Below are 26644 nucleotides of genomic sequence, written 5' to 3'. Positions count from 1 at the left end.
TTAAACACCGTTTTGAAGGTAGATTATGAAAGATATTTATACCACTTTTTTTTTTAACTTTTTGAAAAGACAAGCAAAAACAGGGCAGGGAAATACATTTTAAAAGATAGCGTGAAAATGAAAGGAAGCATAAGGCCTTATTTACTTTATTTAGTTGTTCAGTTACCCTGACTGGGAACACTCTCAGCTTAGAAGGATTCACCTGTGGAACAGAACAGCAGACCACAAAAAAATCCACTCTACTTGTTTTGGCTTAGCAGAAGTCAGGACTTCAGGATACACAACCCAGCACAGCTCATTGAGTTCTCTTCTTCCTATAGTGTGGAAGCATCAGGGCTTCATCTAGTGTTCACAAAGAAAATTACAATTAAGAAGAATAAAACCTAAGCCAAACCATGATACATAGCAATAATATTAGTCCAGACAATTTCCTTTTAACTGTTACCAGCAACAATGTCCCGTATTTTGCGTGAAGTTCAGAGTGGTGGCTACATACATGATTTACAGTATTACCCATCCTACAAAATTTACTGACAGTGCCTTAGTCTATAGATCATATGCATCTAGTCCAAACTGTCCTGAGTGTTGTTAAAGTTTCCTTGATTTTTTAATTGTTTTTAAATCAGCATTATATTTATAATGTATAAATCTATTCAAATCTATAGGACAGTTTCATTTGTTTTTAATTCTTCAGTTCAACACAGCTATGGATAGCAATTCAAGTGACTTGAGTTGTCACTTGGCCAATGATCTCAGGATATATCATATCCCCTATATAAAAAGTAGTAGGAAAATTGTTTGCCATCTAATTGTTTCAAAAGAGCTGAGCCAGTTTAAGAATAGGCCACTAATCTGCTCCTGATTATGATAACATCCAGCTAAAGGCCAATGAAGAAACCAAGGAGAACCTTTTCATGAACTGGGTTAGACTGCTCCCAGGATGGTACAAAATGTACTCAGTGTTGTTTAGAAATGCAAAATCTAAACTGTGGCAAAGAAACTTGTTTTGGGAATGGCTAACAATGTACAGTGAACGGTATAAGATTCTTATATCTTCCTACAAGTTGCTGATCATAAAAAGCTCTGAAGATGCTTAGTGCTTTTTCAAAGCAGGCCCAGAAGATTATTTTCTAAGTAGAAGCAGGTCAAGATTTAAAGAAAGAAAGGTGACTAAACTCTTATTGATGTAATGATATGAATCGGAGGCCTCAGAATGTCTAAAATGAGTACTGCATGGAAATATGAAGACATGTTTAATGATAGGGATGTTAAAGAAGTTACATTTTCAGGTATCCCCAGTTCTAGAATAATTTCTTCCTTGCAAATGTGAATGATGCTAGAGTTACCAGTATACCCAGAAAAAACTTTTCAACACACTCTTACTGTAATTGTATGCTTCTATTCCACTAGTACTCAGAAAGTTTTATTTTATTTTCTACCCTTGTTTAACTTTTGGTACTAGCAAGGACTCTCTATCACTTCAGCAGCATCCACAGAAAGGAAAATTTATTTTTAACTACAATTGAGTGTGGCTTACATTAGCTTGGTAATTTTTTTTAGGAGCAAGCCCATTGCTGATATAGATGATTGGTTTAAATTGGTGCACTGTCTCTGGAAAATGTGGAAGGGACATTGTGCTCAGAGATGTCCTAGTCCCCAGAATGAGAATAAACTGTAAAACAATCCGTATCTTCCACACTGTTTTCTCAAAATAACTGTGCTGCAGTTAAAGAACCGCCCACCTGCACTTTTACATGCCTACCACCCGAATGCAAATATGATCATGGACACTGACTTCACACATTGGAAGTAGTCATACTCCCTTGAGCAAGTGCACTGTAAGCCAGCATGTTCCAGTTTTTCAGTATTTTGCTTTGAGGACTGGTATGCATCTGCACAAGCAAAAGCTAGATTAAGTTTTAAATACCAAGAGTGGTAATTTTACTACTATTTTCAACAGGGATCTTTTATACAGTTGTGTATAATGTATTTCTAATCTCAGTGTCATCTTTCCCTTGCCTTCCCTTTCCATAGCCTTCTGAAACCAAAACCCAGCCACAAGGCAGTTTGGAATCAAGTGTTGCTTTCCTTGGTGCTAAGAGGGTTTACGTAAGATGTAATGAACCACACTTGGCATCACGAAGGTCATTAGCATAGTTCTTTGGTGTATTAGGTAATACACAGCCCACCAAGTCACAGTGTGAAGGGGTAAGGTTTTGTTGTTCTCCTTCAGTCATGATTCGTGTCTGCACAGAAAAGGAGTACTGACGTTGGTTAATTTGCCACAGAGAATAGGCTGGATGGTTGCCTTCAGTTAATCACACAATCTATTGACAGTTCATTTACTGAGGCTTACTGCTGATTCATGTTTAGACAGACAACTAGGAAAGCCATGCTTTCTGGTTACTTCAAGCCAGCCTCTCCTAAAAAATATTACTTTCTAGTGTATGAAACTTCAACAGCAAAGCAAAACTTAAATAATTCCAGTAAAATTCCCCAAACCCCAACATTTCAGACATAAACCTGATAAGGTATCCAGGCTGATTATCAGAATTACAGTCCAATGAAGCTTATTTCAACAGATTGCTCAGTAGTACAGCAACAAAAACCATGGAGACTACTTGCAAAGCACTGAATTGCATACCCTTTTTCTCTTTGGCAAGCAGTCAGTTCCATGAGTTATCCCACCAGCTATTTTGGAGCATCTATTCATTAGCAGCAGAAACAAGAACACAGTTTGACTCATCAGAAGGTATGCGTGCGATTCTCAAAAAGCAGAGCCTAGAGTTGGTTCTAAAGATCTTCTCTAGACTTTCTGGGTTTTAATGGAAAAATAAACAAGCACAGCCAAGCTGCAAAACCATTTAGAATCCAGTATGAGATCTTAAACACATTTGCTTGCTATTTGCTCTGCCATATTTCTGAAGCAGTAACAGGGTTAATGAAAACATAAAATATATGCAAATGAAAAAGGAATGGTGGAAATGCAAGAAAGTGTCTCGTAATTAAACTTGCTTAATATTTACACTGCATTTCACAGTTGGATATCACAAAAAATGATAGTAGAATCAATTTGAGCTTAATGGTCCTTTCCCCTACACTTCAGAACAAAGCAACAAACCCCAAAGTCATCTGTCATGTGGCAGGAAACAACTTTTTCTTTCTCTTCACTTGCAAAAAGGCAACGAAGATTATGGTTCCGGTTTAGAACAAGACACTTGCCACCCTGCTTGGTGTGTGCACATACCACTGTGTCATGGTCTAAGTTACAACTAAGGGTGTCATCTTTTGCTATAACTCAGAAGTACAATTCAGACTAGATAGACATACCAGGGCAAGCCTTCCAGCAGCACTGGAATCTATTCAAGGGCCACAATTCTGCCTTGTAGCTAAGTAGGAAGGCTGTGTCATATTATGTATTCAGTTCAGCTAACTAGTTCCAGACTTGCTCACATCTACCTGTTCACCCAGCAGTCATTTACTTGCACTACAGTATACATGCTCTATAAACAGCCAAAATGGAAGTTTTAATTTTTACACATTTTAGCACCATTTTGTGTTAAGCTTCTAATGAAGGAGTGTCATGTTTGTTTATGTTATATTATTCTCCATGTTATCCTCAGACTTTTCCCCTCAAGCATGAACATGTTATAAGTGCTGTGTATCCAGGCTGTCTAGTTGCTACCACTACTACTCCACACATCGTTCTTTGTTAATTCCAGAAATCCATCAGAATACCATATGAAATTCCTCATGAAACTTTTAGCATTATTTTCCTTTCTTCTCGTTAACAGAGAAACTTCTCTCTCTGGACCGTGCTTTGATAATTCCCTTTGCTCAACTGTGCATTTGGGTCCTGTTTAGTGGGGTATCCAATGTCTCTGGGAATTTTTTTTTTTTTAAACTTTATTTTATGCATTTGAAGTATTAAAGATTTCTAATTGTCTAAAATAGAAATCTTTAGATTTCTAAAGTCTTTCTAATTGTCTACTTGTTTGGTTTTGTTTTATATAGCTTACTAATTTTTTTCCTTATATTCTTGGGGGATTTGTTTTATTATCATGACAAAAAAATACCTGTATCATCAAACAAATAATTTGGATTGGGATTTTTAAACCTGATTAGTGGCATGTATTGTCTTAACATCCTGGTGCTCAACTTGGAACATTTACAAAGGAACTTTCATTAGTAGAAGGTCAATTACATCTTTCTAAACAAATCAGCCTATTTAAGCTGAAGTTAGGTATCCAAAGTGGAGATATTCATAGTCCCCTTTTTTATTTTGACTAATGGTGATAAATTAAAAGAAACAGCTTCCTTCTTTGGAAATGACATAGTAAACTGTTTGAGGTATAAATTCTGCAAACAATGATGCTAAATTTTATGTTACAAATGCAGATACCATAGGAGTATCTGAAAAGAATCCTAGAAGAGATACACACAAATTATTTTCCATAGTTTACATTAGACTACCAGAGTTGAGCATATCTTCACAAGACAGCTGTGTTAAATACAAAAAATACATGCGTACATAGATATGTTAGTCCACTAAATATAGTTTCTCTTGTGATAAGATGACTGGATGAAAAGTTTGAACACTGGAATCCAGACACTGAAAGAATTAATTGCTAAAGAACTGTTTGACACTGTGTTTAAAAGGTTACTTATTTCTCAGTAATATGTCATAGGTGGTTCTAATTTAGGCAGTGGACTTTCTCATTCTGTTTGTGTTTCAGCTGTCACATTTCACAAATAAAAGATGGAAATATTTTTTCTAATGTTTTTCTAAAACATACTAGGATCTACAGCAACTAACATCACAAAATTGATGTACAATATTTATTACTACAATGATTATACTTTGTTACCATTTATGCCATGAAAGTGCAGGACTAAACCCAGATATTTAAAATTACTTACGTTGTTCAGCAGGATAAAATACAACAAAGAGAAAAATAAAAATGAAATTTTATATACAGAAGGTTGCAACATCTAGAGATAAATTCCTTGAACATTCACTGTTAGATGTACCTGTTAGTTAATTGTTTTTATTGTAAAATTCATAAAGGGCTCTGGAACCTAATTATAAACAATTAAAGTATCCCAGCTCCTGAAATAAATATTTTAAACTCTTGAATATCGAACAAAGTTAAAGCTGTGTGGTCTTTAATCTTCCTTTCCCCCCCATCCCCCTTAGGAATGTAACATAGCAATGGGCATTTTTTTCAGTTTAAAATACATCTTCAGCCTTCTTGCATTAACAATGCCCTCTCCTTGACTGCTTGTCTACACACCTATAGATCTAAGTACAATAAATCTGAAAAAAACATTCATGAAGCACATACAAGAACATGACTACTGTAATCCAAGCCACCAATAAGATAACCACTCTGAAAGTTATGGAAATAGCATCGAAACCATTAAAATGAATATTTGCTAAAAGAATAGACATGCTTAAATATATCCACCTCTCAAGCAGTCTTAAAACAAGGATCTATTTTTTTTGCCTTCAAAATTTGTGGTAGACAAACCTTAAAAAGATTGGAATAGTAGTTCAGCTTAGTAATCAGAATTTGTCCCAAACCACTTTCTACAAAAACTAGAACAAAGTATACAAAAACAAACTCTTGGATAATGTACAAATAAAACACACATATTTTTGCTTTCTTGCCACATTTTCTCTACCAGCTCCATATGTCAACAAGGTGCAATGGCACTGAAAAAATTACAAATGTGTAAGTTTTTGGCTCTCAGAAAAGAACTTTGTTTAATTTTAATGGAAATTTTGGCCTGTGTTTCCTGTTATTTGAAATAAGACATAAATCTTTGGTCACATTTCTACAACATTCTGTTCATGTCATAATAGCAGTTGAATATCTCGGTCATCTAGATACATATTTCAAAGAGAACTACATACTACTTTTTTTCTAAGGCCAATAGGATACTTCTGAAATAAATATTTATTTGTTCTGATAATTCCATTGATACAAAAAGTACAGCCATAGCATGAGGGTAAATTTGTAAAATTATCTATTTATTCTTAAAGTAACTTCAAAAGAGAGTTTATGTAAAGTAAACAGTTGTCTTTAGCTACACAAATATTAAGCTATCAGCTTTTCTTTGAAGTCTTAACAGCATCATAGTCAATAAAGTCAAAGGCTGCAGAGTGGTTACAGATGGATGTAACAGTATAAATCTCACAATTTGAACTCTCTCAGCAGCTGGCTATCCATCAGCACAATGGCTGCTGCCTCCCACACTACAAATAAGGCTGAAACCAAGTGAAAAGGCATTAGAGTTGCTGTGGGAAGTAAAATGCTTTTCAAGTTGGCTTCTTGATAACCTTACATAGAAAGCAAGATTAGAAATTGTTTTTCAACAGGTTCTAAGTTTCTTTAAGGCACAACCGGTAATATGCTGTGAGTGGTTTGTCTTATTGATGGTAAACAATCCTCCATAAGTTAAATATTTCAACCTTTGTTAACAACACTCCCATGTATTTTGCTTTTTACCCAAAGATATTTTGGCAGTTTGGTATATCTGCTAGCTCAGATTTCCTCCAGTCCTTTCACAACCTGTACTTGCAGTGCTTGCCAAAGTTCAGACTCAAATTCAACACTTTTTTTTCCCCTTTTACAATGCTGGAGAGAATGTCTAATATTTTCTCATACAAATACTCTGAAAGATACTTACAGTAGTCATATATGGTGCAACTTAGGCTTGATTAAAATTAGCATAATGGATATGAGTAGCAAAATATGATTATTCCGTAATGCAAATCTCCTTCAGTTTGTACATGTATACAAGCTTTCACATGGGAAAACCAGATACTGCTGCAAGATTATTTTTTCAAAATGAAAAGAACAGAAAATGCTGAAATACACATTGGTATTTCAGAATGTCAGGAATCAGAATTAAAAATTAATTCTGTAATTGAAATAAATGATCTATTAATTAGAAAAGCAAAGCACTGTCATAGCTATTTCTATTTCCCTATAAATAAGAATCTCCTAGTACAAAATGATGAGACAAGACGAAATCTAGTCATCAGTTCTGTTGACAAAATTAGCTGTATTTGGGTAGATATCTTAAGAGATGTTTTTTAGGAGTACAGTTTGGTAGGTTTTAAAAAGTAATAAAATAATGAAAATAGAAAATATTAACACAATGGAGATAGTACTTAAGATCATAGTGAATATGATATGGAGACTGATTTCTGTAAAGTGAGTGGCTTAATTTGGCTATTTATGAATTATTTGGGGTCTACAGAAAGTAGAAAGACATATTCTCAAATGGTGTAAATATGCAGCATTTCACTCAATTCAACAGTTCAATACTAATTTACATCAGTTAAGGATCTGACTCCCACAGTGACTAAATGTATATAACTCTTTGGAGATGCTAACTGCAACCTTTTTATTTAAAAATCACTGTTAAATCATTGCCATGTACTCCTTTCCAATGGTAATGCAAAATAACTAAATAATCTTTAAACATATCTCTACTTCAAACACTGCATCTGAAACCTCTATCCAGATACAGAAAAAAAAACAACCCACAATAATAATATTATATTGGAAAGTTCATAATAAAGCACATAAAATTTTCAATGCTTTTTTTTGGTCAACAAAATGGTCAGCAAGCACATTTTTGTGGGCTTGCCCAGGAACTGCTCAAAACAACTAATTATTTAACATAAAAGCTAAAATAGGTATCCACAAACCAGGGTAATTTGTATGGCTATAGGATGTTTTTCCTTTCTCCATTAATATTTGTTTTGAGTTGGTGAGACCACCCACAGTGAGATCATTCTGGGAAGTCAAATATGGGGACGGAAAGGCAGACAAATGAAAACTAGAAACATATCTGGGAATATCTGGTTTTAGGGCTAGAATAAATGGAAGACACACCCATTATTATAGATGACAGCTTTCCCTAATAGCCCAAAATATACTTAATCTTGGAGTAAAATTCACATTTATCCCAGCTGGACTTATTTTGGGTTTGCGTCTTAGACACTTTGTGTGACCATAGTCCTATTTTTCTTTTCTAAACTTGATCTAGAACAATGATTTAATATTTCTTAGAAAAATACACACCCAAGATTTCTTTCTCTAATCCTTTTCACCCATCTCTTCCATATCAACCAAGTTTAACACCAAGCATTTCAAATTACTTTCGCCGTCTAGTTTCAAGTCACAGATCCTTTAACTATCATACTTAATTACCAAGCAGACCCTTCCGACAAAAATTCCATTGTTGAATTACTAATGAAGTTTAAATGGAGCTAGTCCAAAGAAAAAGATTTTAAAAGAGATTGCCAGAGTATGCACATATCAATGTTGGGCAGCAGGTTAGTGAAATTCATAGATGTCACCAGAAGATCTAGGAACATCTTTCCTGACCCACAAAGTTTTGAGATTTCAAAAATACCCCCTTGCATTCTGAAGTGAGAAAACAATGAAAAGAGATTCTCACTTTCCAGAGAAACCAGTCTTGTGTTTCAGAAAGCAGTCACCATAAATTTATGCATTGCAAGTGTAAAGTATGCTTGAAGATTTCCCCTGCAGGAATCCAAATCTCAGAATTCAGAGAGACTTTTAAGTATTGTGGTTGCTTCTGAAAATGGGTCTTCGACTCCTAAGTAACAGGAGGACTTTGGAAAATATTTCTAATGGCTAATATGTATTTGCACTTCTAAGAAGTAACTATATAAACTTGTTTGTGCAATTCATGCTTTTGTCTCCCAAGGGTATGTGCATATCATTGAGCTTGTGAGTTTTTCAACCACAGATCAGTCTGGTTTGTGGACTCTGAGAAGTATGTAGCAAAATTGCTAGCACTACTAAATAAGAATTTTTTAAAAGTTAAATCCATAGGGCCAAGTATTTCACCAACTGTTAAAGAAATACAGAGGTGTAAATGACAAAATGGTAAACTTTACATATTGAATATTTTTCCATGAAGGAACTTACAAATTGGAGGAAGAATGAGTATTTTCCTACCCACAGATTCCTGGCATGTTTCCTTTTTATTTCTTAATTACATCCATGATGCAGTAACTACTATATGACATCTTTCTTTATCTCTGCCCAGAGACAGCTTACATGTCTTACAGGTTTAACTAATACTTTGAGCTGTTTCGCATATCACCTGTCATGCATTGTTGCAAGGATGGTTTGGTTTTTTTTAGCATTAAAGTTTTACTGTTTTCTTACTAGCATTTCTAAGATGATATAGAAGCAAGACTTTCTGGTTTCTTGTGTGGGAGGAACACACCAACAGTCTCTGACTGTGTGGCACTGTATAGAAGATGCAATGTGACCAAAGAACTAAGCCTTACAATAAAACTTGCAGCATAAAGTCTATGAGGCACTATATCATGATTTTGAAATAAAACATTTTGGTTTTAGCCAAAATATTTAGCTTAAAGCATTAATACTTTCTGCAGGAAACCTAGATCCATTTTTTTCCCGCTTCATGCAGGTTTGCAAACTATTGCAGGAAAGGTGGGAAATTGCAAACAAACCTCAAACAAAATCCTATCAACAATTTCACTTTGGTTTTCCATCAGAAAAGCAATGTCTGAGAGATATGTGCAACTCTATTCACTAAAATTTCCACATCTGAGAAAAATATTAATGAGAGTTTATCTGAATTTAGCTTTTGAAGAAGCTTTGTTCAGAGAGACCAAGAGATAAGACAACCATTTTTACTTCTGCTCTAGCCATTGCTCATCTTGCAGAAAGGTACCTTTGTTTGGGTTTCTGACATTACTCATGGCACTGAAAGTACTACAAAGTACTTCATTAAAACTATTGGTGCTGATGAATAAAGAATCTCTCCAGGAGTTACACTTTATACATAAATACTGACTACTACATCTTCTATACCAACTACTACATCTTCTAAAGAGCATTAAAGACCACCTGCACATTAGGATTAATTCAAAACTGACTGAAATCAACAAGAATATCTCCATTAAATTTCTCCTAGGCTGATGGAATTTAAGACCAAGAAGCAGCACAGTTATGATGATCTGCTCTGATGTCCTGTTTATAAAACATTTTAATTAGTAATTCTCACATCAAGCATGTAGTTTCTTCTGGACCCACAGGTAATAAACAGAGGAAAATAATACTGAGGATTTACCAAGGACACATTGTTCCTGTCAAAGCTAATTACTTTCTGTAATGAAATTATTTGGTCCACGGATGAGGAGAGAGCAGAAAATGTTATTTACTGGGAACCCAGCCTTGGATTTTAACACAATCTCCTTACAAGTATCTTTCTACCCCAAATGAGATACAGACTAGGCTGGTAGACTGTAAGGCAGGTGAAAAACTGACTAGATTGTTCATCTGAAAAGGTAGTAGTTAAGGTTCAAAGTTGAACTGGCAGCCATCACAAGTGGCATTCCTCATGGGCTGATAATGTTTAACATCTTCATCAATAACCTGGAAAATGAGACAGAATGCACCCTCAGAAAGTTTGTGGATGATACCATATTTGAAGAGGTGCTTGATATCCTGGAGTGCAAGGTTGCCATCCAGGGGACAGGCTTTTAGTACTGAGCCAAAAGGAAATTAATGAAGTTCAACAAAGATGTATGCAAAGACTTGAATCTGGAACAGAAACACCCCATGCAACAGTATCAGCAGACGACTGACTGGCTAGAAAGGAACTTTGCAGAAAAGGACTTGATTGTCCTGATGGACACTCCTGATGGACATAAAAAACCAATGTGCCATTGTTGCAATGAAGGCTATGCATGTCAACAAGAGCGTAACCATCAGATGAAGGAAACTGATTAATCCCCTTTATTCAGCACCAAGTCTCATCTGAATGCAATGTCCAGTTTAGGGCCCTCAAGCACAAGAATGTCCCTGAAAAACTGGAGCAAGTTCAACAAGATGGTCAGGACCTGTAGTGCATGACATATGAGGAGAGACTGAAAGAATTGGATTTGCTCAGTCTTAAGAAGAGAGGGCAAAAGAGGCTGAAGTTGAAAGAAGACAGCTAGACTGTACTCAGAGGTGCTCAGAAAAAGTAAGAGGTAACATATGTAAGTTGCAGCAAGGAATTCTGACCTGGTATACGGAAAAATATTTATATTGTGACAGTGATTAAGCTCAGAGATGTTGTGGAACCTCCATCCTTGCATATTTTCAAAACTCAACCAGCCAAGATCCTGAGCAAACTGAAATAGCTTTACATGGGCCTTTCTTTGAGCAGGAGGTTGGACTAGATGACCTCCATCAGTATCTTCCAACCTAAGTTATCCCCATATACAGAAAATTATCAAATCCCTTCCTGACCTTCATTAGGAAAAGCAAAATATGAAGAGCTTGATAAGTCTCAACCTGCAGGCAGTCATATTTCATCTGCATCAGAGCCTTTATGACTAATTTACTGTCTGCTAAATCGTCACCAACTTTGCTTTCCCCATTTTAGCATGCATTTCATATTGATAAAGCAAGCTTATGCCTCAAACAGAAGAAGGATCAGATCATGAACTGCTTTAATCTTAACACTTGCAGTGTCTCATGTTGTGACTTGCAGGGATAAGCAACCTTTTTCTTCTTTTTAAAACTTATTTCAACATATTTGCATCCATAAATCTGTAGAGGAAGACTGTATTATGAATCATTACTAGATGAATCATTTTTCTTGATAATTTGTCTATTTCTATTCTTACAGTAAATACTATTTATGATCACGTTGCTACTTCAGTCAAAATATGAGTCGTACCTGTACTGGCGTTCTTACTGGAAAATCTCTAACTGATAAGCAATATCATTTTATGTCTCCCCATATGCCCCGATCTTGCAAAGGGCATTGCACAGAGGCTTCAAAGATATTTAAGCATGCTGAGTCCTGTTACAGAACTGGGGCATTAATTTGTCAGACCTTGATTCTATTCCTGTTAACTTTAAATGGAGCAGAACTGCTTTGCTGCAACCAAAATCCTGGCAAAGAACTTACTTTTTCATACAGTTTCATGTCTTTGGCAAAGACATTAAATTAATATGTAGTACATTCTATAATCAGCATGTACAGCTCACTTACCCTAATTTATAAGTTACTGAATTCTGATTCCCTGAATTTATTTTGTTGCACTTGCAAATGTGTGCCCACAGTAAAGTTTTAGTTTGAATCAGGAGTGCTTTTCTGAAGCTAATCTCCTGATCAGTCCCCTCTTGCTGAACTTTGTTTACATCACGGAGCAGTTTCACAGCATGCAAACTGAATTCCCTTGGGTGAAACTAAACCAGCAGGAATAATCCAAGAGTCCAACCATGTGCTCCAGGTACTAAGGGAAGTTCAGTCCCTGGGATCAAACTAGAGCTGGTCTGCAGCTAGTTCAAATTCCCAAAACTTGTATAAACAATCCATACTTGACCCTCAGCCCTAACTGTTTCACCTACATATCTGCTCCTCTTTCCCCTTACTATTTGATAATAAAGGCATAAACTTAATTGTTCTGATCAGTAGACAATTCCAGCTGTATCTCATTTGAGTTTGGATGTTTTAAACTTAAGTGTCCTTGTAAGAGATTAATCTACATTTCTTTGAGACAACAGAGGGAGGGAGGAGGGGAGAGAGAGGTGGGAAGGGAGGTGGGAGAGAGCAATTAGGGTTGGAGAGAGTGAAGGGAAGAGGGGAAGGGGAGAATGAGGAGATAGGGAGGGGGGCTAGGAGAGGGAAAAGAGGCAAAGGGAAAGAGGAGGAAGAGATGAGGGGAAGATGGGAGAGGAAGTAGGAGAGGAGAGAGAAGGGGGAGAGGAAGGGAGAGAGGATGAGAGTGAGGGAGAGGAAGAGGGAGGAAGGGAAAGGAAGAGAGGTGGGGGAGAGACAGAGACTGGGAGGGAGGAAGGGAGGGAGAGAGAAAGATATCTTCTGAGATAATTAATTAACACCTGCAGATAAAATGCTCTCTAGAGTTAGCTTTTTCCACTACATCCTGAAAAAGTCTAGATAACAATCTTGGGCAAGATGCCTAACTTTGAGGTGGACAAAACCCATACTTAGCTAATAGCCCCAGCAGGGTTTGGAACAGAACAGCTTAGTTGCAAGTGACCTACAACGATCATCTAGATCATCAATGATCATCTAAATAAGATATAAACCTATTTACATCGGGATGGCAGAATCTAATAATCTATAAACTTTATAATTCTTATAATTGCAACTTCTGTGTGTGACACCTAGTACTGTTTTCTCTTAAAGCTTTAATTTGCGTTAATAACTCTTTGAATTGTTGGGGGTTTTTTTTAATTTTTTTTTTCAAATTTATAGTTGCACCCACACTGACACTAAACAAAAATGCTAGAAGAAACCATTACTTTTAACAGAAAAATCATTCAGGCCTTTTATCTTTATATGTGTGTCAACCTCCCAGACCACTCTTCCCTTCTTTCATACCCCTATCAGGTCAGCAGACAGAGCTGTTGCCTCACTTCAGCAAGAAGACACATTTCTTGTCTTCCTCAGAACTGTGTCAGCATAGGAATGGACAGTGCAAGAGAATATTTTGATCACACCATCGCATCTGGACTTTTTAATTAAAAAAACAAACCCCTGCAATTTAAAACGATAAATTTCTACTGCAGCATTGCATTTTTTCACACTGTAAAATCAAAGTCTGTAGGCCAGGTGATCCCCTTTCCTCTCTCTATGTGCTACAGCCACAGGCTGGAACACATTGCCTCCCATGAGGCACCAAAAATTCTCCTTTCGCTGTTGGGAAAGATGATGCGCTGTGGGTTCTTTTTTTGTGCACGAAACAACATGGGGCAGCCAGATTTGCATAATTATCAACCCATAGCGGAAGTGATCAAATAGTCCTAACAAAAGACCTAAGACAGAAGCTGCAGAGAGGCAGACAGCTCCTGAAAGAGACCCTAAAGGAAGACACTTCTGGATAGAGTAAACATATTTTCCTAATGGAAAACCATCTGGAATGAATTTTTTCCATCAGTCCTAAAGTCAACTAAATACACATTCAAAATTACATGTCAGAATTTAAATAGTGCATATTCTGTACAATTAAATATTAAAAAATATTCAAGCAATTTTCCACATATTCACAACAAACTGATAAGGTGATAGAAGCAAAAGAACAACTGGAAAAATTGCATAAGGTCTGAAATTGCATTAAATCAATGTCATTAGCTTGCTTTATTTAGAATAAGCATGCGTGACAAAGTACACAACCTCACAGTACTCCAGAGAAGATAGCAGTAACAATCTTCTAGAAGCCTCAGGGCAATTATTTGCAAAAATAATTGCTTCTCCCTGTCAAAGTCTGGCTCACATTGACTGCACACTCCTACAATGAGATCAAGATTAACCATCATGAGCCAACACTTTCAGTGCTGTGAGTCACAGATCACATTACAGACAAGGACAACTGTAACCATATTACTAAAACCAGTATATCAAATCTGGTCCACAGGTCACATCTAGGCCAGCACTCCTAAAGAAATATATACTGAATATTACTGTATGTAGATGAAGCTTCAAGGTATGAAGAAGAAATTAGAATAGGAGAGAATTATTAAAAAAAAAAGAATGACTAGTGTGATTTCTCACTGGTGAAAACAGATTAAACAAAAACCCAGTAAATCATAGCACTCCAAGCAACAACCAGGAGATACAGCTAGACAGAACTGTGTTGTAATTATAAGGCTATCTGAGCCAACTTAAGAAAGCAGCTTCGCTGACTTAGTATGATGTTGTGCTATGTTACTGTGTTTCTCAAATGAAAGCCATTAACAAGCACAGCACACCTAGGCTAGTCTTTTCCAGTACATCAATGGGTGTGTTTAAAGATACTGCAAGCATCTACACTCTGCAATGTTAATCTATGCCATGTGTAAGAGAGTGCTCTTGAACAGTAGTATGCCCATGATGAAAATCAGACTGATCATGCTTTGTGGTATAGATCTTCATAACAAGATTTAGTGTTAGAGCACATATTGGCAAACAGTTCATTTTAATGAGACAAAAAACATGGTAGAAAAATGAACAAAACATCTTATTGCATTCCTGCTCTCTCTTAAAAAAATGCCTCAGTATTTTTGCTTAGATGCTGGGTGTTCCTTAGTTACTCCTTTTACAAACACTTGCTTTAGCAACCAAATTCCCTGCCTGGCTCAAGCATTTAATCTTGGTGTTGAAGCCTTATGATGAATTGTTTTTATTTCGTTCCACTTCTGCAGTGTCCCAGCACTTACATAGTGAAGGCACACTGATGCAGTTAGATTCACATTATGTTAGGAGATAACATGAAATGACAGTTATCAGGCTATATAAGGTTGGTAATACTGGGATGGTGGATTAGATTAAAACATAATTAAAACAGTAGAAAAGAAAAACCCCAACCCTTTTAATTGCTTTTACTAGTATTCCTTCTTGAGATTAATGTCAAAGATGCTTAGAAATATGGATGGGCATGGCTTGAATCTAAATTTTAAAATCCTACTATTGTTTATGACATATTTAGAACAGCTTAATATCAGCTACCATTTTTCCACACTCTAGAAAGTAGCAGAGATTAAGAAAAGGTCAGAGAGCATCAGAGATGGAGGATCATTAACAAGTGTTCATCTGCAAAACAGCATCTGTGATGGCTGAATGAGCAAACTATTTTATGATCTTTGGGACAAACCAGAAGAATTTTCTATTCTCTCTGGTACCGAGTTTATGACAGGAGCTTCAAAAACATTGAGAAACCATTTGTGGATCTTTAATCCCTGTATGGATTTACCACTTGATCTAGCAGGTGGTGTCTGAGAAAAACCTTTACTAAGTTGCAGTGACCTCCAGAGCCACCAAGCAGCCTACGGACAAGACAAAAATAGTATCTGCTGCGGTCTTTGAAAACTGATAATCAAATATTACACTACAACATGCAGATATGAAATGGGTTATTATCATAACTAGGGGAAAAGAGAGAATTGATCAGTTAAATATACATTTTGATCAATGAATAAATACTTTTGAGTCTACAACTTCCTACGAAAACCTGTGTCACTTCTATTTAAAAACTAACAAAATACATGTATTTCAAGCTAGATGCCAGATGATTAATAAAGCTGCTGTCATGCTAAATGATGTCTGTTTCCAAAGCCTTCTAAGAAAAAAAAAATCCTTGTCCCCAAGTCAAATAAACTGTGTGCAGATAGAATTTGTGTACGTGCATTTCCAACAGAGTTCAGCATACTCTGCCATACGTTTACCATAGTGGTATTCAAACCATTTTAAATTAAGCCTTGTGTTAAATTCATATGCTATCAATATGGCTTTCTCAGAATGAACATACATAAGTCCACTATTTTTATCTTGTTTACTGCATTTGTAATACATTTACATGCCCCTGTGTGTGCAATGATTACAAGGACAATTTATGAGACTGAAAATTGTCACTTCACAGAAGTGACAATAAATCACTTCTTGGATGCAATACATAAAATTGAATCATCAGCCTCTATGATCTTCTGCTTCCATTTAACTTTTCTGTAAGCACCCAAAGCTTGGGTAGTCATTATCTAAGTGCTAAGGTTATGTTCTTCTTAGAATAATTCTACCATCTGCTTTCTTTACATTTTGTATTAATAAAGTCACTGATATTCTAGTACCTAAAATAAGTTTGTAATCCATTTTATAAAAATGGGTCTCACAGACATATAAAATGCATGTGTCAGTAAAATGGCTGTGTTGTAATCTTGCAAAGTTAGTATTAAGCAGTATTTTAAAATATTTCTACAGCTTTGGTTAGTGTATACTCATGTTAATTTCTAGTGTATTTTGGTATGGAAGCTCTTCAGGATTAGAAACTGCTAAATTGTAAATAAGTCTATTAATAAAGTTCAAGGTGATTACAATAACAACGTAAATATGAGGAAGGTGACATCCAAATATTAATGATTTACACTAAGTTGCACTTGTAATAGTTGAAAACATTGTTTTCAGTGATCTAGGATTAAATCAATAAAATAGGAATTATGTTTAGTATTCTGATGCCTAACTTGTAACTGATCTGTTATACTGGAAAATAAAAACCAACGTTAGGTGTCTAGATTCTCTACAAAAGGTGTAAGAACAGTTGTGAGTCAGAGAATGGGATTCACAAAGCTCAGTACACTGAGTGCAAAGTCAGCTGAACTAACCCGCAACCTCTGTCAGCCACTCCACCTGCATACATGCAGAACACACAATCTCAAAGATCTATTTGAAACGTGTTAAAATTATATCTACCCTAGCTCAAGAAAACAAACAGCCCGAAGAGACCAACTGTGCTACTCTTTCTTCAGTCCCATTTTACACCCAGTGTCCCAGTGCTTAGCATACCCAAACGAAATGTGATACATATGCTCTAAAATCCTTCTCCTGTCTTCTTGAATCTTCATTGGTCACAAATATGTGAGAGCTACAGGGCTTTTATAAACTCTTTTGTTACTGAAACAATGCAATTTTGTATAAATTAATCACATATTTCTTAATCTATAAAGAGAATCAAAATTAATGCCTCACCTAACTGGGCATTCCCCTGGGGGTCTCAAGGTCCAGACTTTCTTACAGTAAGAATGGTACAGGGATGTCAAAACAAGAATTTTGATGTGTTTACATGTGGAGCAATTTGGCACCATCACTGACCAATTTGGTGGTTTTCAATTTGCCCAGAGCTGGAATAGGTGTACCTAGATGACTCGACTGGTTACAAATTAGGCATTTCCATTGTTAAATTGCAGCTGAGCTGAGCAGGTGAGGAATTATACTTAAAAGTGATATCTAGGAACCTAGTCCCTTTGAAGACAGAGGCCTTTGGCTTTGTCTAAAGTACATCTTTCTTATTACATAAGTTTCTAAAGTCTACTAATTCAAACATCATTTAAACTTACTAAATCTCTACAAATAAAATCATCCAGACAGGCTGCTAATTGTGAATTAATATCTTCTTGGTTATACTTATTGTGAGAAAAATTCCTTGCTTGATATTGTGCCAACTAGCATTCTCCCACACAAATCCAAGCTATCATTTGGGCGATAGGAAGTATTCCCAATGGATAGTTTGCATATAGCCAGCCTGTTTTGGAAGATAAGAGTTCTTATAATATGAGCATGGGCCTTAATGTCAGAAAACAGTCTACATATCTTTAATTTGCTAGTATAAATGTAGCCAATGAATGCAAATGAGTTACATGGATTAACTGCAGATTGAGTTACAGCATTAGTTTCACGGCATTGTGGCCATGCTTTTAATATATGCAGAACACAATGCTGCAATGGACCTTTGTTGTATAGCAGCTGTTGTAAGTTCTGGCAGTCCTCCCAGATCTTTGGTCCACATTCCCTTCTCTTCTTTGCACCACGACTTTTACTCTTAATTGTTCTTGTAGTATGTACAATCTGGAAAGATTTATCCTACAAGGAGTAGGTAGCGGTTGAATTTTCCAGACTAAAATTAGGTTTACAAGGATTATTACATCTCAGTGCTGCAAGTATACAGTGGAATTGGTAAAGGGTCAACATGAGTAAGCTGATTAACTAGTCTAAAGTACTGGGAGAAATCAATAACCATAATAAGGCACAAAAATACAATCTCCCCAAAATGAAGCAACGGGGAGCTGATGTGCACTTCTAAAAATTACTCTCTTATGTAACACCAGTTCTTGGCCCCTTTGAAGTGCACAGTGGTCTTGTGACCTCAGTTTTATCATAGCTAGTTGAAAAAAATGTGATGAATTTTCTAGTTTTGCTGATGTTACCAAAATTCCCTGGTAGGCCAATATGACATCATACTTAAAAACAGATTCTTATAACACAAAACCACCACACCTTCGAAGATCCTTTATTATAGTTTTTTTCCTGCCAGTTTCAGTATTTGATTTATAATGTTGCACTGGAATGCAGTGATTTGCTTTACATTGTAATCTCTAACATTTAGACATCTGTTTTCCATATGCATTGCAGTAGTACTCCAAAGACAGTTGTGTCTCTCTCTGTGTTATCTCTACGGATATAAATGGTCAAGGTCTGTGTCTATACTTATGAACAGAATTCTAGACAAAAGTACTGTTCCTGAATCTTTGCCAAAATCTACTATGTGGTGCTCACAAATGTGAAGTTTAAGATGAGAAAATTGTTTTCTCTAATAATTGGTTATTGTTAGAGTTAACTCCATGTCCATCTCTGTTGAAGCATATGTATAATAGTAAGCTTTTCTCTACAGCTTTGTAGATCTCTTTTTCAGCAAAATACATTTTTTCAGCAGATTTTTAATGTTCTAATATTCTAGAATTATATCAAGACTGAAAATAACATTTTCTTCACAGGAGATAACATGGTACTAAGAAAAATGAGCACTAAAATGATGTAATTATTCAGTATTCATGTAAAGTAATTACGTGTTTAAATCAGCAGGTATAAATTACATTTCTACTTTTAAATTATCTAGTGATTTAATTAGGTGCCTAATATTAGGTATCTAACCAAACACAGTGGGAAAAGGAAAGTCTTTTAAAAACTGGGAATTCTGTAAGGTAGGTTCCCTATCAATTATAATACCTGAATAAAACACAGAGGAGCAAATCAGCATTTTCATATTCTACCACTATGAGGGAACTAAATTAACCTAGCATGTATGTTGTTGTAAATACAAGAAACCCACAGATCAAAGCTGCGGCTCTGAGGAATTCTGGATAAAACACGGGTCTTAGACTACAGTAGGGGCCAATCTGCTGGTTTTGCACACAGCATACAGAAGCTAACTCAGAAAAAAACAAAGAGATTTCAAAGAGTCAGTGTACTTCATCTTACACAGATTATGAGGGTTAATGACAAAGGGTTACATGTTGGTATCTGTTAAATTTATTAAGCCAGTTTTCTTCTATTAATAACCTTGCAGGAGGTCAGAAATATTGACCTCTAAGATGCATCATTTGATTGCAATGAGATCAGTTCATCTAAGACCTTTGTGAATCTGGAGCTGCTGTTCTGATTTACCCAGAGATTGATGGCGAAAGCTAGAGGCAAGTGAAACTCAGAATTTCTCTTTAATAATTTTTTTAGTCCAAAGTCAAAACCAAAAGTCAAAAGGTCTCATAAATCAGAAACTATTATTTCTGGAATGTAAAAGTAAAATAACATTACTACAATACAGGATTTCAGATTCATACTAAATAAAATACTCTCAAAAAACTTCAGTAACATTTGCTGTGAATAGTATGTCAGATGGGTATTTTCTGATGAAAAACTCTGTTGGCAAATGCTTCACCAGCCCTATCAGAAATTAAACACACATTTTAATTTACATATTTTTTCTTAGCTCTTATCTTCTACTTTTGATAGATCACCAGTGAATGGCTATGTTTAAATTTCAATTAACATTCATGGGAGCTTCATAAATAGGTAGACTGTTTAGGAGTACAAATAGAGAACAAAAGGGAAGGTATGCAACACTTAACAGTTGTATTTTTAACTGTCTTTATAATTCTTAATTATTATAAGTTCATCTACTGTTTTTTGTTGTACCAGGTGCAGCTGCCCAGGTGCTGGCAGGGGTCTGCTGCCTCTGTGGTCTTTGTGAGGGGGGACCGGTGCTTCCCTGAGCCACACACCGCCAGTTCCAGCCGGCTCCAGCGGTCCCACCGCAGGGCACAGCTGAGCCCCTCCGCCACAGGCGGGCACCTCGGGGAAAGCGCAGCTAAGCAAGGACAGAACGGTGCCCGGCAGTGAAGGGTGAGGGAAAAAGAAAGAGTGAGAAACAGCCCTGCGAGCCCCGGGGGGAGAGCGGGAGGAGGGGGAGGAAGGGCTCCAGCCACGCCCCCCTGCAGAGCCCCCGCCGGAGCAGGTGGGTATCTCCTGAGGGAACTGCGGCCTGCCGAGAGCCCACGCTGGAGCAGGGGTAACAGTGTGAGAGGGCAGGAGCAGCAGAGAGGAGCTGGTGTGGATTGACTGCAGCACCCCATTCCCCGTCCCCCTGTGCCCCTTGGGAGGAGGCAGAGGGGAGGTACAGGACTCAGGAATGAAAGAGGGAAGTTGGGGCTGAGAAAAAGGTGGGGAATGGATGGGAGCAAGGTGTGTTAGTTTTTGTCTTTGTTTCTCACCATCCAGAGCTATTTTAATAGGAAATAAATTGAATTAATATTCCCCAAACTGAGTCTGTTTTGCCCATGATGGTAGTTAGTAAGTGATATCCGTGTTTTTACCTTGACTCACAAGTTTTTTCATCTTATTTTCTCCCTCTGTCCCGCTGAGGAGGAATGAGAGAGCGGCTGGGCAGGTGTCTGGCAGCTGTCCAAGGTCAACCACCACACTTGGAAATAAATCTTTGACAGAAATTTCAAGGCAAGAAAAAGAATATCTCAGAAACTGATCAGTAAATACTGCTTCAGTTCCTTCCTTGTTCAAACCTCTTTCCATTAAAACTTTCTATCATTATGTCCCTTTTCTGTTTTAATTTGCACCACAGACAGTAGTATTGTTTGTTGTTTTAATCCATCTATTTGTTTCGTGGAGGTTTACATGAAACATATGTGTTCAATAATATCATTTTGGATGCTTGTTTGGGTGGAACCACAGATCAGCTGGTGGTAATCATGTGACTCAATATGTAACATGGATCACTGACTGCATGACGGCTTTGTGTTTACATGATTCTTTCTTTACATCTAGAGGAATGAACTCCACAGTCTTACAAACTAAAAGTAGACCTCTGCTCTAAGAACTGAACTTTTCAGATTTGCATTATTGAATACCTCCACAGTTAAAATACAGTGCATTCTTCAATACGTCATGGCAAGATCAGTGTCGTATAAAAGTCCTATTGCAACTGCTCCTGCTAACAAATACAATCTGCAACAGAACCAGTTCAAATCTGAACTGCACTGACCTATTTACATGGCCTTCAGAACAAAACAGTAACAGTAACAATTTCAACTGACCTGGCTTCAACTGCTCCATCATATCTGCTGTTACACAGTCTAGGGAAGCCAAAGAGAAGATGATGACCTTAGAGCAATTAATTTAGATCATGTAGAAATGCTCTGAGAAAAGATGAAAAAAAAGTCTTGTTAAATTAATACAACTAAGGTTATGAGAAAAAATATTTTTTAATATTTGTGTGGCTTTTGTGTTACCTGAAATATATGCTATGCCTACCCCTGATTAGTCCTAGATTATTTAGCCCTGATTATTTCTAGAACTAAATTTTCTTGTAACCAGAATCACAGAATCACAGAATTGTATAGGTTGGAAAAGACCTTTAAGATCATCAAGTCCAACCATAAACCTAACACTACCAAGACCACCACTATACCACGTCCCTAAGCACCTCATCCAATCGTCTTTTAAATACTTCCAGGGATGGCAACTCAACCACTTCCCTGGGCAGCCTGTTCCAATGCTTGATAACCCTTTCAGTGAAGTAAAATTTCTTAATATCCAGTCTAAACCTCCCCTGGTGCAACTTGAGGCCATTTCCTCTTGTCCTATCGCTAGTTACCTGGGAGAAGAGACCGACCCCCACCCCTCTACAACCTCCTTTCAGGCAGTTGTAGAGAGCAATAAGGTCTTCCCTCAGCCTCCTTTTCTCCAGGGTAAGCCCCAGTTCCCTCAGCCGCTCCTCATAAGACTTGTGCTCTAGACCTTTCACCAGCTTTGTTGCCCTTCTCTGGACATGCTCCAGCACCTCAATGTTTCTCTTGTAGTGAGGGGCCCAAAACTGAACACAGTATTCGAGGTGTGGTCTCAACAGTGCCGAGTAGAGGGGGACAGTCACTTCCCTAGTCCTGCTGGCTACACTATTTTTGATACAAGCCAGGATGCCATTGGCTTTCTTGGCCACCTGGGCACACTGCTGGCTCATATTCAGGCAGCTGTCAACCAACACCCCCAGTTCCTTGTCTGCCAGGCAGCTTTCCAGCCACTCTTCCTGAAGCCTGTAGCGTTGCATGGGGTTGTTGTGGCCCAGGTGCAGGACCTTGCACTTAGCCTTGTTGAACCTCAGACAATTGGCCACAGCCCATCGATCCAGCCTGTCCAGGTCCCTCTGTAGAGCCTTCCTACCCTCAAGCAGATCAACACTCCTGCCCAACTTGGTGTCATCTGCAAACTTACTGAGGGTGCACTCAATCCCTTCGTCCAGATCATTGATAAAGATATTAAACAGGACTGGCCCCAACACAGAGCCCTGGGGGACACCACTTGTGACCGGCCGCCAACTGGAGTAAACTCCATTCTCCACCACTCTTTGGGTCTGGCCATCCAGCCAGTTCTTTACCCAGCGAAGAGTACACCCATCCAAGCCATGAGCAGCCAGTTTCTCCAGGAGAATGCTGTGGGAAACCGTGTCAAAGGCTTTACTGAAGTCTAGATAGACAACATCCACAGCCTTCCCCTCATCCACTAGGCAGGTCACCTTGTCCTAGAAGGAGATCAGGTTGGTCAAGCAGGACCTGCCTTTCCTGAACCCATGCTGGCTGGGCTTGATCCCTTGGTTATCCTCTACGTGCTGTGTGATGGCACTCAAGATGATCTGCTCCATCAGCTTCCCCAGTACCAAGGTCAGGCTGACAGGCCTGTAGTTCCCCGGGTCCTCCTTCCGGCCCTTCTTGAAGATGGGTGTCACATTTGCTAATCTCCAGTCAGCAGGGACCTCCTCAGTTAGCCAGGACTGCTGGTAAATGATGGAAAGGGGCTTGGTGAGCACTTCTGCCAGTTCCTTCAGTACTCTTGGGTGGATCTCATCAGGCCCCATAGACTTGTGAGTGTCTAAGTGGTGTAGCAGGTCACTAACCATTTCCCCCTGGATTATGGGGGCTCCATTCTGGTCCCCATCCCTATCTTCCGACTTGGGGTCTGGGTACCCAGAGAACAATTGGGCCTACTATTAAAGACTGAGGCAAAGAAGGCATGTGATACAAATGAACAAATTACATAAAAAACAAGTGGAAATCTGAGTAACTATTATAGGTGAAAGAGTATAGACAAGCTACTGCCAAATATACACAAAAACAAGCTGGGGGATAAGGGTGAAATGTTTTTACTTAACATTGCAGCAAAAGAAAGAAGAGAATTTCAGAGCAGAAAATTATTAAAAATAATTTAAAAATCAGTGAAGGATATTCTATAAGAAACCTATTCATCAAACTGTAATTTTTTACATGCTTATATGTATGTAGTGAGAACACAAGGGGAGAAGGATTGTTACAGAACCTAAAAAGCCTGAAAGGCGAGCAAACATTGCTCTGCTTCTATCACTTGGATAGTCATGTAATGTGAAAACCATGCCACCTGCCCCAGTTATTTTTGGAAGACTCCTGTAGTTTGTACATTAAATGTGCCTTGAAGGAGCGGGAAAATATGGCACTGACATAAGAATAGATTCTCCAAGTCTGACGGATCACAATACTATGGGCAAGATTCCTGTGTGCTTGTCAGCTCATGTCTACCAGGGCTGTGAGTTTTGGCATTCCTAGACGATGTTAGGACATTTTGAACTAGTTGAGACAATTCAGTACACACCTTGATCTAGGCTTAACACTGACGAGTAAGCATACTTATGCTTTCTTAGATTAACTCATATATAAAGTACACAAGGTGAGCTTTCAGTCCAGGCAAGGCATAAGGGAAGCTATCTTTACAATCTTATTTAGTTTAGTTATGGGACTGAACCAACAAAAGACATTAGAAGAAAAGTCTGAAGGCCTCATCAGCGAGCTGACATGGCACCTAACTAGAAACATACTGCATCAAATAAGAAAGACTGTTAAATTTCCAGAGGGGCCAGGACAAATAGTTTTACTGTCCTTGTATTGGTAAAGCTATGCCACTGTGTAAACATTGGAGTACATACAGAAATGTTAACTAAATCTTTTATTTTGTCCAGTCTGGCCATTCAATGTACAAAATATCATGTAAGTAGAGTTTATCAAGTATGGCAGTTATACTTTCCAGCTCTTGCACTCCATCAAAACTGCCAGCATAAGGAAAGGGGGAAGAAGATGCTCACAGCCATGATGCTCACTAATTTCTTTAGAAACTTCAAAAAATGGACAGAGGAAAAATGATTCAACTCTGATGCTGATGCATAGGCTTATGGAATTTACTGCTGTTCACTTTACAAAGTTCCACTTTACATTTTGGGCAAGTAATCATCGAACTTTCTATTCCCAGATGACCCTTCCTCAAAACCAGAAAACATCTCTTTTTCTTCCTCACTGCTCCCAGATGGAAAAAAAAAGTGAAAAAACTACACTCCTGAAAGATCAAAAGCCAATCATCACTAGGTCAAAACAAAGGGAAAAAAGACACAGTACTGAAAGACATTGCCAAAATGGTGAAAGCCTGGTTATTATATGCAAGTCAACATAAGTTCTGCCAGACATTCACCCTTCATTTGGAAGCATGGTTCCACAAGGCAAATAGCAAAAAGAGTTTATTTATGGGTTAAAATGTTTGAGATTGAAGGGCACTGGTTACAAAATCTGATCCAAGTTCACCTGTCAGAGTTTATCTACAGACAGTAAAATCAGTATTTGTGAGAGGTGCTAAACTACTGAAGTAATAATCTACTCCCCTCTTCTGTTTTCTCTGATGAAATAATCTGTTCAAGAATAATCACACTTTAAGAAGAAAAGTACTGTGTTTATTCCAGGGATTTGATCTCAGGACTATATCAATCAGAAATCACTGTGATTGACACTTCTATACTAGAGAATTCTATACTGCGTACATGACCTATGTGAGATTGAATCTATACTTTGGTACTTAGGAACCTCATCTAAAATTTGAGGTTTGGTATGATTAGAAAAGTGATCTGGGTTTTATAAGATGTGTCAGCCACAGCCTGGTTATTTGCTGTTCTCACTTCTATCACTGTCTCTTCCACATCAAAAGAAACAAAGATATATTCTTCATCAAATATGACATTTTCTTGAAAAACATTTCAATTGACAAATTAGAATTCTTGGGTGTGAAAGAAGTTTTGATCAAAAAATATCAACTTTAAATGAAGGAGTCCTTCAGACAAGCTGAATTCATAATTTGTTAAATATGCAAAAAATTCAAATAATTATCTCCAAGATGCCAGAAATTCTTCATAAGTTCAAATAAATATTTTCAAAATACCAGAAATTCTTCACAATAAAAATATTTGGAATGGAGAAGCTTTCTAATTTATATACAGACAATGGAAAGAGTTATTACAATCTGAAAAGCTTTGCCAGAAAGCAGTGGATTTCCTCATCATATTCCTACCTCTTTTAGAAACAAAATAAACAAGAACATATGTAATATGTTCTGCTGTCCATCAGGTTATATAATCAAAATTCCGAATAATTTTCTTTTGGAGTGAAATATAACAGGAACAATTGGCTATATTTGTTCTGCTAACAGAATATCACTGGAAGGTTGAAGCAAGAGGGAAACCACTGAAATACTATAACTATTGGGCTTGTGTGACTTAATGTGAAAACAGAAACAGATCAACAGAAGTGATGAAAGGCTAAGTTCAGTTTGGCAAGTGGTTGTTTTTAAATACATAATTAGGTATTAGCTTTGCAGCCTAAGTGATCTGCTCTGCATTTTTGTCCTTATGTGCACTTTCCCATCAGTCCCTTTTGTCACCTCCTGTTCT

General features: G+C 37.3%; 1 long non-coding RNA gene across 1 annotated transcript in view; it reads right to left on the bottom strand.

Annotated features, from left to right (window-relative positions):
* Positions 1–305: 305 nt before the first annotated feature.
* LOC140647178 (uncharacterized) overlaps positions 306–26644 on the bottom strand; it is a 119178-nt gene continuing 92839 nt past the window's right edge. Inside the window, exon 3 of the long non-coding RNA XR_012040690.1 lies at positions 306–342. This is a non-coding gene — a long non-coding RNA (uncharacterized lncRNA). The remainder of the gene's footprint in view (positions 343–26644) is intronic.

This window comes from Ciconia boyciana, chromosome 2 (assembly GCF_034638445.1).
Source record: "Ciconia boyciana chromosome 2, ASM3463844v1, whole genome shotgun sequence".
NCBI lineage: Eukaryota > Metazoa > Chordata > Aves > Ciconiiformes > Ciconiidae > Ciconia > Ciconia boyciana.
This window is presented reverse-complemented; position numbering and strand designations above follow the sequence as displayed.